The 14965-nt window shown below is 40.2% G+C and overlaps 1 protein-coding gene across 1 annotated transcript in view; it reads right to left on the bottom strand.

The window, feature by feature from the left end:
- The window catches only part of sox1a (SRY-box transcription factor 1a), a 121932-nt gene that overhangs the window by 69984 nt on the left and 36983 nt on the right, over window positions 1-14965 (bottom strand). The window lies entirely within an intron of this gene.

Raw genomic sequence — 14965 nt, 5'->3', positions numbered from 1 at the left:
AACCACCACTCTCCCATTCGGCACCAAAATCACACATTATCAACCCCTGCCAGGACGTCTGCTGAAGCACAAAATAGGCCTAAATTGATATTTTGCAGGAAGGCACGGCGAACGCGGCGCCCCCTCAGAGCGGATATGATTCCATCTTAATGACTGGAAGGTCATCGCTCCCGATCCGGGCGGATTTTTTTCACTTCCTTTTACAAATAAAGTTGCAACACAGGAATGTTTATGTGGAGACCTCTGCCTACAGGTGGCACACATGAGCAGAAGGATGCAGCTGGGAAATACTAGGATTAAAAATATATTATATTACCATAAAAGCAACTTGGAGCAATTTTTAAAAAATAAAAAAAGCCTAATTTCTACAATCCAGCTGCACATTATATCACATTTGCACTCTGTAAATTGAATTTTGTGCAATTTTGGCCAAAAACAAAAAAAATATGAAAAGCTTCTAGTAGCTTATCAATTTAAGAAAATGTGCTGAGTGTCACAAAACGACCAAACCCCCCTACTAATCCTCCCACGTGCACGTGTCTCCGGTGCAGAATTGTCCTTAAAGCATCCATTCACCGGCTCCTGTTCCGGATGCTGAAATATCTATATCTGCAGCTCTGATTGGCGGGGTGCAGCATCTCTGCAAAAACACGATTTTTCTGTCTCCCCTCCCTTCAAAATAAAAAAAGATTTTAAAAAAAGCAGGTGTATTTCTTAACGCAACACACACACACACAAAAGCAAAAACTTGGTTCAACAAAAAGACAAAAATGTCTCTCTCTTTTTTTATTTTAAATGTCACAGTTAAGATAAAAATCTAAGGATGGCGGCAGGACTTTGGTGAGAAGTGACTAATTACCCCTGTGGACCGTCCTGATAGTGGAGAATAATTACATTCACACAAAAGGCCCCCGAACCAGCATCTGAATAACAAGAACAACATTTTCAATGGGAATTTAATTTGATTTTTTTTTTTTAAATCCAGTTCCCTCTTTATAATGGAAAAAACCTACAAGAAAACATTATTATGTGGGAAATAAAAGGGAAAAAGTGCCAAATTTTGTTTGGGATGTAGTCGAAGCAAAAAATAAATAAAGTTAATAAACTAACAAACTTCTCCTAATTTAATAAATGTTTTTAAAACATATTATGGATTAAATAAATTATCATTTTTCCCTCTTTTGTCACTATTTAATTTGAGCAGGATTAAAACAAATGATTTTATAAATGATAGGAAATAATTAGAATTCAAATGGCAGCCTTTCAGAAACTCTATGTTTTGGACGAAAAAAAAGAATTAATGAATGAAATGAGATGGAATTGATTTTAATAATCATTAATGTCCTCATTTGTGACCTTTTTAGGCAACATTTAAATGTGTTAGTGAATTGGATTAGGAATGAAAAGCATCACTAATTTTTTAGAAGAGATGCGTTTTTTTTATATAGGTGGGAGCATGCAAACTATGTAGGCCACACTGTATGCAAATGTCAGAGGAAAGCTTTAGAAGATTAGAAGATAGACACCCGGCCCACAGCAGGCGCAGAGGAGTGGGCTCGACTCCAAAACGGCGTCCTATCTCCTCAGGACTGGAATAAGAATCCTAATCCTTTACCTTTCATAGTGATCTAAAGCCGATTTGAAACTGTCACCATCCTAGTTTGTGTTTATTTCATGTTCCTCTGCGGCTCAAGGCGATGAACACCCACTTGTGTGTGGAAGATGTGAGTGTGGAGACGCGCTGCAGGCGGATGACCAGTCGGCTGTTTGAGCCAAAATCGAGCCCCCAAAAAATAAATAGATAGTGGTGGTCATGTAAACAGCGTCTCCTTCCAGCACAGCTACAGGTACACACACAACATTGAGCGCTGAGCGGGCAGGCCTGCAGGCACACCGCTCTCCCCGTCTCTCCCTCCTGCTCCTCAAGGCCTTACTGTATTATTCTGTAAGCAGCAAGAGCCCAGCATTGACAGAGCTAATCACTGGAGGCAAGAGCTCTTTCTCTGTTTCTCTCTCACACACACACACACAGAGTGATTGACACACAATGGCAGTGAATCTATGCCCCCCCATCCTCCTCCTCTTTGCTTTTTGCTTTCTCTCTCAGCTGAAAAGACGAGGGGGGGGGGGGTTAGCGTGTCCGTGTGTGATGTGTGCTGGCGGTGGGTCGGGTAGTAATGATGTCCAACACAGCCAGAGAGGACGGGCGAGGGATGAGCAGGAGACTAATCCCCCCCGCCGCCCCACTCCGACGTCTAGAGGGCCTCGGCCCCTCTCATCCGAAAGCGTGATCCCCCCACACGCTGGCCGGGGGCCCAGAGAGCCGCTCATCCCTGTCATCGTCTCACCGCTGAGACCCAGAACCGAGAGACGGAGGCAAGGTGAACAGGGAAGAAAGGACAGGCGTTACTTTGTCATTCCCTCCGGCATTCTTTCTGTGGTGTTTAACCACACAGAAACTCTCTCAAAGGGTTATTGATTTCACCGGGGTGTAGCTCAGTTAATCAAACCTGCACTGTATTACCTGCACAGTAATTGTAAGGTTGGAGCAGGCTTCTGCTTCACTGGTAAGAATAAAAAAGAGGCTCTTCTATACAGCAGTGCTCAGAGTTAAAGATTTCTTAAGGTCTTCTTCTGACAAATAAAAAAAAAAGCCAATAGTTGCATTTTTAGGTATTTTCGTATTCAAATTGTTGTTAAATGACGCGTAGACAAAAAACACTGCTTGAAAAAGATTGTATTTGTGATGCAGATCGTATTTGTGGGCGGGGCCTCCACTCCCTTCTCATTCACTTTTAGATCCGTGTCTGTCAGCTATGGGTGATGGGAATGGGCTTACTCTGCTTTCCCGCCCACAACTCAGAGGGGAATTTCTGAGCCCCTCCAGCCGCTCTGCAGAAACTATGTCCTAGAAAATAAAAGAATTTGGGGGGGGTTGGCTAAAAATGGCATAATAATGATTAAAAATCCACTTGGAACGCTTTTAAAATAAATCCAAAGATGGAAGAAGGTCTTCAGAGATTTTTATACTTCTAATCAAACCAAACACCTGGATATTTCACTCATTTACTTTTAGGTCACAAATTCACAGATCATCTCTGTATGATTTTTAACCATTAAGCAGCGTTTATCCTTGTTTTTAGGCCATCCCAAAATGAAAAAAAGTGACATAACAACCTTCTGACTACAGTTTTTTCAAACAAACAGCGAAGTTAAGGTAATTTTAAGTATTTTAAGTCAGTTGGGCTATATTTACTCTGCTCCGCCAAACTAATTCAGAATTCTTTATGTATTTCCGGAATTGAACTACACTGATGCAAACAAAACTGAGCTTGAGAAGTGAGGTGCTGCAGACTTTATAGCTCTTTTCTGTGTTAAAGAAGTCTAAGAAGAAAAACAAAACGTTATTTACCTGTCGGTAGATTAAAAGTTTGAGATTATGTCAAAGGAAGTAAGATAAGGGGTAAGGGGCGGAGCTAAGGAGGTGGTATCAGCATGTCTAACAACAAAAAACTAAACAAAAAAAACAACTACTATTACTCTCCTGTAAACAGCAGACAAAATGCATGTTGAAGTAACATTTCATTAAAATTTTTAGAAATTAGATACTTCATGTAATCAACAAGTCCCAACTATATTTTGATCCATTGTTAAATCCTTCCCAGTGGTCTTTTAAGTATAATTTAAGCAGTTTTTGGCCAAAATAAAAAATCTGCGAAGTTTTTCAAGACATAGTTTCTGTAGAGCGGCAGAAGTTCATCAGAAACTCATCTCTGAACCTTTGCCAGGAAGTAACCCTACACTGATATCCCAGCATTCCTTAACTTACATTCTCTCCCACTATCCTACAATCATCACAATCTGAAGCTAACATCACTGGTGCAACAAAAATGGCTGACAATATTGGAATTATCCAGCCGTACAGTTCTGATCCAGATTCCAGCTCAGACGAGGAAAACAAAGACGTTCATGAATCTATTTGTCTGCAAGTGGATCAGAATTGGAGTGGCGCATGAAGACTTTGGCCCCTCCCATTTCATTTGCTACATCACAAATATGAGCTTTAAAAAAAAATAAATAAATAAAAAAAAAAATCACAATTTCTGATCAATCACAATTCGAATAAAAAATACTCAGAGATGCAGGTTAAATCTTAAATTATTTTATATATGTCCTCCGTCATGAGTAAAATTCTACACCAAAAACATGATTTTCATTGGAGTGGGTCGAAGCACAGAAGAGACAGTTTGCCTGTAGTCAAGTTTCATTGTAAAAGTTTGCATTTTGTTGGTGCAAAATGTCCGTTTGATGCTTTCACTTAATATCACAAATTAGCTGTGTCTGGCTCTTTTAGAGCTTGATGTCCTAGAGCAGTAATCCCAACTCTTGGGCCACGCACAAAGAAAAAATAAACACATTTTACATTTTTTGCGTTTTATTCTGAGTCTGATTCTTATGGAGGTTTTACTGTGTAAAACTTCTGGATTCTCTCTACCACATCCAACTGATTCTTCTTGACGCTTGACAAATCGCTGGGTCAGGTGTTGAAAATACATCCACTACTTTCTTAAAGAGGGTCAAACTCAAGCTAGCAGAGTTAAAAACAATTTCATTTTCTTTTAGAAGAAAAGTAATAATGAGGAAACAGAAGAGGAGCATTCAACTTCAAAATAAACAGATGAAAACCAAAAGTCTTCACAGCAAACATGGATTTATTGTGACAGTTGTTCCTACAGACCATAATGCACAATATCAAGCAACCGTCTGTCTGGGGTTACATGGATAATGCTAATAAAGTTGATCAAAAGGTGGATTCACATTTATGATTTTATTTAGAAAATACCAGTTTTAGAGATCAATTTTTTTTCCATTTCTGTATTTATTCGTCGCATCTTAAAGCTACTAGGGCAGTCCAGTTACCTAATACTGAGTAACAATATGGCTAATCAGTGCAATGGAACCAAATTAATACACTATGTCACTTTATGTTATCTTGTGTTTTTTAATACATTTATATTGTCTCTATTGGGCCTCCCTTTGTATCGAGGAATCATAGTATTGTACATTACTTCTAGTATATTGTACAGTTTTTCTCTTTTTTCATTTTATTATTATCATTTTTTTTCTCTCTATGATCCTGTGTCATGTGAATTTTGAGGCCACTCTCTGCACCTTAAAAATAGAATTGCCCCTCTGGAATAAATAAATAAAGTTATTTTCAATAAATTGAATTGAAAAGTTGGCATCCAAATGTTTTAGCTTCCACTTTGACCAGTATGGGTTAAGAGAAATCTATATCACATTTTAATGGTTCCTGCATGAACTCTAGTATACAAATAAAGCTCATCCAAAGTTAATGAAAGCTAAAAAAAAAACACATTTAGACGCCCACTTAAGTCTCCTACAGACCAGGGTGTGAAAAACTGCCTGATATCAAAGTAGTTGTGACCTAACTAGACATTAAAATGGTGATACACATTTGAAACTTGATTAGAAATAGTATTAGTTCAAGTTTAAGGGACATTCAAAGTGAAATATCTCAATCCTCTGGGGTTCTATCTCTTCCTAGGACCAGATGTTTTTTTTTTTTTTGGTGACATGAGTTTGTTGGCCAAAATGACAAAAGCAAGTGTGTTTAATTAAAGAGTGGACAGCTCTCCAGACTGCACTCACACACTCCTGCTATTGTCACAAGCACCACTCCTCCAGCCCCTTCCCTCAAGAGTCCTTCCCCTCTGTTTCTCAGGGCATGGAGGGCCGTGCTTTCCGGGCCACTGAGGCCCAGCCTGCTGACTCTTTCATGAACCTGGAAGTATGGATGCACACGAGTCCACGGTCTCTGCATAGACTCATCTAGATAGTCTGGAGATAACGCTTTCACTTCGGCCTGATATCATCGTCTTTCTTTACAAGGAGAAATATGAACCTGTCACATGGGGCGCCTTACAGATTTGTTACATAGTTCCGAGGTAGATAAATCCAACAATAGGGGCTAAGGCCTTGCCCCCCCCCCTCCCGTATGCACCGTTAACAGTGATAATCAGTGGGAGAGGATCACATCTGGCCTGACAGCAGCTGCATCACTGCTTAGAGGAGCTGCCAGTGTGAGAAACACACAGGTCGATTCCCTTTTCTCCCCGGACAGAGTGGGTGTTCTTCTTATTCATTTCTTCCTTTTCAGTCCTTTTCTTTAAGCAAGCCAATTAACCTGGGAGCAGCGCACTAATGAGTTCCCTCTGGTGGCTCCGCGGCGTTCAATGGAGAGGAGGGAAGCGCAGGGCGAGCAGAGAGGGGAATGAAGAGACAGGTCAGGGAGGAAAGAATCCGAGCTGTGCAGGGGTCTGCGGTGCTCAGACTTGGCAAGAAGGCAAAGGGGGGTAAGAGTTGGAGAGACGAGGGAAGAAAGACTGATAAAAAAAAGGGGGGGTGAGGAGAAAGGAGGGGCAAGGGCACAGGGGGTTCAGGGCGAAGGAAATGTCGGATGGGTTGATGCAGGAGGAGAAGGGACCGAGCACCATCCAGTTGGCCACTAAAGCCCTATCACCTAGACATTGTCAGCCAGACAATAGGCTTATCAGCCTCCTTTTCACTCCAGTCTGATTAACTGGGAGGAATGGGAGGAAGACGAGGGAAGGGAATAGGAAACGCCCTTGTACCAGAGCAGGAAAATGTCAAAGAGCTGGCCAGGCGAACCTGCTGGATTGGGTAAGCATCGATGATGACAAAAAAGTTTACCATCAACGATAAGACCTGGACAAACTCACCTTTTTGATACTAAAGAGATTTGAAATCTCCTTTTTAGACATTTAAGACATTTTACCGAGTCGTTTTAACTTTTCTCTACATCTTTCCAAGCTTTTTTCTTTTTTTTTTTGTTTTGTTAATAATGGGGATCTAGAAATAATATCATTAAAATTAGTCAAGACTCTTGACAATAGAAAAAAAACTTGATTTTAGACTCAAAAAACTCAACTTGTACTGTAATTTTTGGTTCAAGTTTAAGGACATTATTTTAAAGTTCAATAAGTGTTGATTTGTTAAACTGGCATTCATTCAAAACCCAAATTTTGATTTATGTTCTAATAATATATGATAGTTTTATTTTAAGAGGATTTTTAAAGATGGGTCAACATGTAATAAGATCACATTCCTATTCTGTTCACATTTGTTCTAAAAAGAATATTTATCACTTCTTATAGCAGTTTTTTGTCACAATTAGAGCCATAAAAACTAAAATAATTCACTAATAAACAGTTTGCTTATAAGTAGCAATAAATACTTATTATTAGGCTGTCTTACATTCAATATTCGAATGCTTGTGTGGAATTACTTCTTTCTAGACTTTGATACTTTATTATTAGATTTTTATTTTCAATACGTTTCTTGCTGCATTGACAGATAATTTGACTATTTTATAGTAACTTTATTCTTTATTTATTTATTTATTTCTATTTTGGGCTACCCCGTTTTGCAGTATATGCAAAAAGGTCACCTCATGGCACCCTGCAAAAGAGGTAACCTAAAATAAGAGGGGAAAAACTGACAAAAAATCCTTACAAAGTGGGATGATTTGCTGTCATTTTTACTTACTGAGAAGTCTTATGATGAGATATCAAAATCTAAAAACAAAATACAAAAAAATGAACTAAAAAAGTAAACTGTTAGATAGAAATACTTAAACGTCAATGCTACACATGAATATAATTTTTTTGTTTGTTTTTTGTGCATAATTGCAGATTTTGAATTATTTTAATAATAAATTACTTTTTTCTGGATCGTAACTTTTCACAAGATACAAAATTAAAAATTTTTGAAAAAGTTTGGAAAGGTGTAGAGCACAGATAAATTAGAACAACATAAAGCCTGGTAAAAAGCCTAAATTAGCCAAATAGGCTAGTATGCAGCGGAAATATTAGCTAAACTCCAAATTAGCCTAAAAAACTGAAAAAATACTAAATTAGCGAAAATAGATAGAATAATGCAATGATAACTTTGAACTTGGACAACTACACTCTGATTCCATATAATATAAAGTAACGACTAATCGACTATTAAATTAGTTGTCGACTATTTAAATAGTCAATTAGTCATCGATTAGTCGACGGATCGTGGTTTTAAAGTCCCACTGTGATCATCTTTTGATCTATTTTCAAAGTGTTCCCTGTGGCCTTTTCATTATGATTATGTCATTTTTAAACAAAATAAATAAAAACTGTGTCACTTTTTAGGCCTGCAGAGCGGCTGTAGTTCATTAGAAATTCACCTCTGAGTTGTGGGTGGAAGTGAGCCTTCCCCATTTCCTATTATCCATCCATTTACATGCTCTCCCACTGGCTTACAGCCCCTCTCACTCCCAACATAACATTAGGGGTGCAACAAAAAGGTCGAGCTATATTAGAGCGATCCAGCTGTACAGTTTGGATCCAGATTCCAGCTCAGACAAGAAAACAATTGACATGGATCTATTTGTCTGCAATTGGATGCATCAGAGTGGATAAGAGCATGGAGCTAATTGTGGCACCTACATCACAAATATGATATTTTTCCAACTCAATTTATTCGTCTGCTCCTGATTCACAATGATTTGAATACTTTATTTTGCTTTTTACATGTCATTTGTCATCATAAAAATGCTACAAGAACATGGTTAAATCACCAAAAACTTGATTTTCATTAAAGTAGGTCTTTAAATCTTATCAATTATCAAATAGTTTAAGGTGCAAGTTTGCAGATTTTTCAAAGTCATCTATCTATTCAATCTGATTACTAGGAATGGCAACCATTGGTAACATATTTAGAGAGCATAAATGTAGGAGCCCCATACTGAGCTTAGCTGGAAAACAGGAAGTGTAAGTCATTAAAACACAACTTTAAATAAAAAAAAAAAGGCAAAAAAACGCAAGAAATCCAACTGAAATACAACAAATGATTCCCTAACTCTGTTCTGTTCTTATTGAGTTGGTAAAACAGGAAGTGGAAAGTGTTTTCATCTTCATCCCTGCCAGTCGAACTTTTTTGCGTTTGTCCAGAGAGACATCGTGACTAAAAGCCAGCTTCAGGAAAATTGTTTCTGACATGGTTCAATTAGTCTGTCGGGTTATTGATCCTGGTTTGTTTGTTTACTTGCTTCCTGCTTCCCAATTGTATGGCCTTAAGAGCCATCTGCCACACAGAGATAGGGAGTGAGAGAAGGGAGGCAGAAGGTGACAGAGTGAATGGGAGAGCGCTTCTCAGTACGTCTGCTGACACCAGAAGATGAATGACCAAAATTCTGAGTGGATCCTTGATGTAATGCGGAGCAAAATACAGATGGCAATGAGATACAGAGCTTGAATGTTCTTCAAAGTAAAGCTTTTATGGCGATGAAAAATAGAAAAAAATCCAAGGAACCCATCAAAGGTTAGGTTTACGTTGGAAAACGCTACCAGTTCAGAGAGTGGGGGGTGGGGTCTTATAAAACCTTCGCTTGGTGCAACAAGTGGCTGCAGTCCTGTTCCTCCTTTTCCTCTTTTTTCCACAGAAGAAAGGATGCAGTAATTAGAGAGCAGACCAGGTGGAAGTACACAACTCAAGAGCCCAGCATTTCCTCGCCCTCTCCGGCGCAGGAGGATGGGGAGAGGGACGGGGATGTATGGGAGGCTAAAAGAGGGTGAACGTGACTGGAGAGGAGAGAGTGGCAGAAAGAAAACAGCTCGGCAGAGACGGAAAGAGGGAGAGCCTCAGCCGGGCTCGGGCGCGCATTGGGTCAAAGAAAATAAAACGTGTCATTTAGCCAAAGAAAGAGGATGAGAGCGGTGAGTGGTGGGGGCTCGAAGTGGGATGGCTGAACGAGGTGAAGGGGAGGTAGAGACCGGGTTAGCTGTTAAATAGGGTGGGGGTCAGAAGAGATGGGGGGGGTGGATGCCCGCCGTGATACAAATGAGGTTCTGAAGGCGGGGAGGGGGCCACCCACGGTACAACGTGGCCAACAAAGGTGCTTCTGTCTTGGCCTCCCTCCTCCACAGACCTCCTTGAGTGGACAGGATTCCATTAGCAAGCTGCAGAACCCGGGATCTATTCAGCAGCCCGTCCAGGCCTGAGACACACACGCACAATGACCCACGCGTGCTCACGAGCACACACACCCTCATTCACAGACAAACACACATAAAAACACTGCTAATTAATCCTCAGATTACCCCGCCAATTATTACCACACTTGTGCTAATTAGAAATTATTTAAAGCATTTCCCAATTAGGGTTTACAAGCTCGGTTGGGCAGGAGTCTGCCTCAATAATCCAACTGTTGTTTTTTCTTTTTTTTTTTTTTTTTGTGGTGTGTTTGTGTGCGCTCGCAAAGATGCGTAATTCTGAACCTGGCCGCGGTAATCAGGCCGCATCGGCGAGTCCCTCTCTCAGGACGGAGGGGCTGAGGACAAACGAGAGGAGGAAGAAAGAGGGAGAAATGAAACAACAAAAGACATGCTCCTTCAGCGCTGCAGCTATACTGTAGGTCGCTCTTGTTAGGGCTGGGGACGGTGATTAGGAGAGGCCACAATGAGGCCCGCTAGGAAACACATGCCAATTAGGTTACCAGGAGAACCGCGGCCCCCTCATTGCTATGGGAAACCCACTAGTCCCTACTCCGCACTGCCCCCTCGCACACACATATAGCCAGACGTGGCACATCAACTCCCCTTTTCAACCTTTTTTTGGGTTACATTCTGACATGAATAACAGGGAGGTGCAGGGGAAGGATTACATCCAGGATCAGGGATAAAGTAAATGTGCTGTGGCGGGGACGCAAGAAGTTGGGGTAGAAAGAAACAAAATAAAGATGCAGCTTAGATGGAGATTAAAAGTTTTTCTGGATGAAAAATGTCTCTTCCAGTGACTCGTCTCTCCAAGCATTCCAAATAGGAAGTACCTACTGGTCCCAAAAAGCCGAAATCCTGCACACTTCTATTAAGAAATAAACAGCTGTTACCCAGTCATTATATTTGTCAGAATAGGGGTGTAACGATTAATTGATTTATTGATTCATAACCTATTCCTACATATCAATCTGTCTGAGGCAAGTTGGTTATCAAATTGATCTAAACCATTAGAGAATTGTTTAAAATGAAATAAATTGATTGCATTGATCTTGGAAAAAAACACTTTTGATTGAGACATGGTAAGTTTGTTTTACTATAACTTAAAAACGACCAAGTATGATCACAGTGGACACAATCGTGATGTCAACAAAAACTGATCAACCATCAATACAGTCCAATGAATGGAAACACTTTGCATTTAGCAAAGTCATGTGACCATACAGTAAAATGTTCTAATTATCTTCCTTTTGTTTTGTTTTGATAATGAACTTTATGAAACTAAAATGTGAATGGATTTGACATTCATTCTTTTTTATTTGCTTGTTTGTACACATTTAATTTACACTTTATTATCTTGAAAGAAAAACAGTTGCATCTACTGATGTTTTGGGGTATTTTGGAGTTTTAGCTAATATTTAAGTAACATGCAAGCTGTTTTAGCTGGGGTGGTGTGTACTGTATTTTTTTTTTGTTTAGCTGTTTTGTCATTTAGTTGTTTTATTAGCATTATGCTCTTTCTACTATTTTGGCATCTACTGGGTTTTCTTAGGCTATTTTGGCATTAAGCTAATATTTTAGCAAGCTTTCAGCTTCAGTGTTTTCAGTTATCAGCTATCAGCGTATGCGTTTTCAGCTAACAGCTTAAGGTTTTCAGTTTTCATCGTTTTTAGTTATCAGCTTCATAGTTTTCAGCTATCAGCTTCAGCATTTTCAGTTATTTACTTCAGGGTTTTTAGCTATCAGTTTAAGTATTTCAGCCATAAGCTTCAACTTTTTCAGTTATCCATCAGTGTGAGCGTTTTCAGTGATCAGCATTTTCAGTTATCAGCTATCAGTGTCAGCGTTTTCAGTTATTAGCGTTTTTAGCTATCAGCTTCAGCATGTTTAATTATCAGCGTTATCATTTTTAGTTATCAGCTTTCAGCTTTTTCACTTATCACCATCAGCGTTTTCAGTTATCAGGATCAGCGTTTTTAGTTATCAGCTTCATCGTTTTCAGCTATCAACTTCAGCACTTTCAGTTATTAACTTCAAAGTTTTTAGCTATCAGTTTAAGTATTTCAGCTATCAGCTTCAACTTTTTCAGTTATCCATCAGTGTGAGCATTTTCAGTTATCAGCTATAAGTGTCAGCGTTTTCAGCTATCAGCTTCAGCATTTTCAGTTATTAGCGTTTTCAGTTATCAGTGTTTTCAGTCATTAGCTATCAGTTACAGTATTTCAGCTATCAGCTCTGGCCTCTTTAGCTGCCAGATTCAGCTTACATCATTCACACTAGCAGTATCATAAGTAATATAATTACTATATAGTTTTAATTATAAACTGACCAATCAGATGCCTCAAGAGAAGTACGTGGTTTCACGTTGAACATTTGGCATGTTTGATTGACAGATTCATTGCTTTCAAGTGGTAGGGATGTGGCCTCCAACAAGCTCACTCCTGACTGGCCAGAGTGGTTGCCATAGAAATGTTGACTCTGACCAACCTGGAGAAATTTCTCCTTACTATAATGTGGTTCAAACGTGTTGTCCTTATCAAGGACAAATGGCAACTAAATTGACTTCATTTGGTCAGAAGTAAGTAGTTTTCTATTGATGACATCACACTCACTCAGTTCAGTTCTCATATACAGTCACCAGTCTCTTCTGGTCTCTACCAGAGGATGTGGTGAAACAAAACCATGAGTTTGACTACCCCAAGCTGCAACTATACCCGCTCAAATGTTTCCACTGTGATCAACCGCCGTCTTATCAGGCCACAGCATTAATACTCCAAGCTTTTGTTCTGACTTTCTCTGCGACGTTCGCCATGTCTCCAAATGCAATAACCAGGAAGAAGATAGTGGCGGCGCGACAATGTTGTCCTGAGAATCAGCGCCATGACCCAGGCAGATATGGAGAGAAAACTCTCAGCAGAATATTTGTGCTGATGATGGCTGAGATGTTGATTAATGTGCACGGTCCATGTTATTAAATAAACAGGGTGAATACACAAAACATATTGAATAAATTAGAGAGGGAACTGATCTCCGCTGCAACAGCTAGCTCATTAGAATGCATGAGGAAACGATGTTCTGATTGCGACAAGAGTCGCTTATTAAGCCATGTTTGTCCCCCGCCAGAGCACCACTCCTGCTGTACCACCACCAGCCCCCAATCACCCCACCACCCCTCTGCCCCAAAACCCTTTCCCATCTGCCAGCCACACAATCCACATCAAATCCCTCCCCTCCTGCACACTTTCCCGCTAAAAGCTCTCCGACTTTACTTAACCTCTTCCCCGCGGACATCACCAACAAACGACTAACCCTCTTTTCACCTTGCCCCCCCTCCCTCCACTCCCACCCCTCCCCGGAACATCCCTCATTGCCCTCCTCCCTCCTCTTCCCCTGCTACTCTGCTGGGATCTGTGTCATCATTTTAATTAATTTCTAATCAGGCGAGAGTAAACTAATCAGGAGAGGCGTTAAACAATGACAGCTCTGGCTGCTCGGGCTCGCACGGGGGGCTGCCGGGGCTGCTCTGCATGCTGAGAGGAGCGGCGCATTGATAAACAGCTCAGTCCAGACAGGGTTATCTGCACTCATCTTCTCTCCCATACATGTTAATATGGAGCACAATGCAATGCATACGCGGCTCAACTGCAGGCCCAACACCCTGTGGGGTCTCAACTGGCACAATTATTAAAGAACTCTTATTTTACGTTTCTATGTCAAGCCACACATTTGCTACCCCATATAACAAACCAGCTCGTTTTTATTTTGTATATTTTTTTTGTGGAATGAAAATGAGCATTGACAAATAAATACGCCTGACATGATGCCGTCTGAATGAACAGTATGGAAGGCTCTGCAATGTGTTGCACAAAGACTGCAGTTATCTGCAGGCAACCAGATCGCAGCGTTCTGAATGAGACAGAGACGGGCAGAAAGGGAAGACAGACAGCACTTCGTTTGGACAATGCACTGAAGGAAACCAGGAACAAAGTGTCTGCACAGAAAAACCTTAAATCAATACGAGCAGATCATAACTGACCGTGTTTACTGGACTGATGATTGCTCATGAAACTGATTGCAGACTGACAGGTAAGTAAAGATACAACAATGTTGATGTTAAATTATCATTAGTTCTAAACCAGTCCTCAGTTGTGTATCAATGATGGGTCTGGCATTTGTTTTCTATACGGTTGAGTTGAGGTTTGCATCACTTAGGCTAGTTGTTTGAAGGTCTTGTTTAATGTTCAGCTTACAGCAAAGTACAACTATTTTGCCATCTGTGATCACTCCGCCATCGTACCATACTGGGGCTACACCACGAAAAAATGGTGTGCTGTGAGCACAATGGGAGTAAACACTGCCCCCTATAGTACCAGCGCGTGTGTCAGCCGTGAGGGTAAAAAAGAGTTTATGAGTGGAGCTGAGGACGGCGAACGATCAACCCCCTGTGGCGCCGTCGGCGCGGCCCAACCGGCGAGCTGTGATTAGGTTCGGAGTCAAAGTGCCTTGTTCTTGTACTTTAATCAACACATCCTCTTTGGTTTAAATGTTCTTTGGAAAGTGAGTTTCAGTATTAAACGGTGCTCACTCAATTAAGTTGACCAGTTACGAGAGGAAGGAAACATGATTTCATCAGCTTTAGAGAACATTTAAACTTTAGCTAATGATGTCAGACTGTATAATGTAGAGCATGTACAAAGTATGTAGCCCTTTGTCTTGAGCCAATTCAGTAAAGACTTGCTCAAATTATACTGCTTGCTTGACCCATTTTTTTTTTTATTTACTGTGAAAGCTTTGACTCGTTTAAAATATATATACTGCTCACAAAAATTAAAGGAGCACTTTAAAGAAACACATTAGATACATCAGATCTCAATATGAAGTTGGATATCTAT

Source organism: Oryzias melastigma, linkage group LG21 (genome assembly GCF_002922805.2).
Source record: "Oryzias melastigma strain HK-1 linkage group LG21, ASM292280v2, whole genome shotgun sequence".
Taxonomy (NCBI): domain Eukaryota; kingdom Metazoa; phylum Chordata; class Actinopteri; order Beloniformes; family Adrianichthyidae; genus Oryzias; species Oryzias melastigma.
The sequence above is the reverse complement of the archived record's forward strand: the minus strand, read 5'-3'. Positions and strand labels throughout refer to the sequence as shown.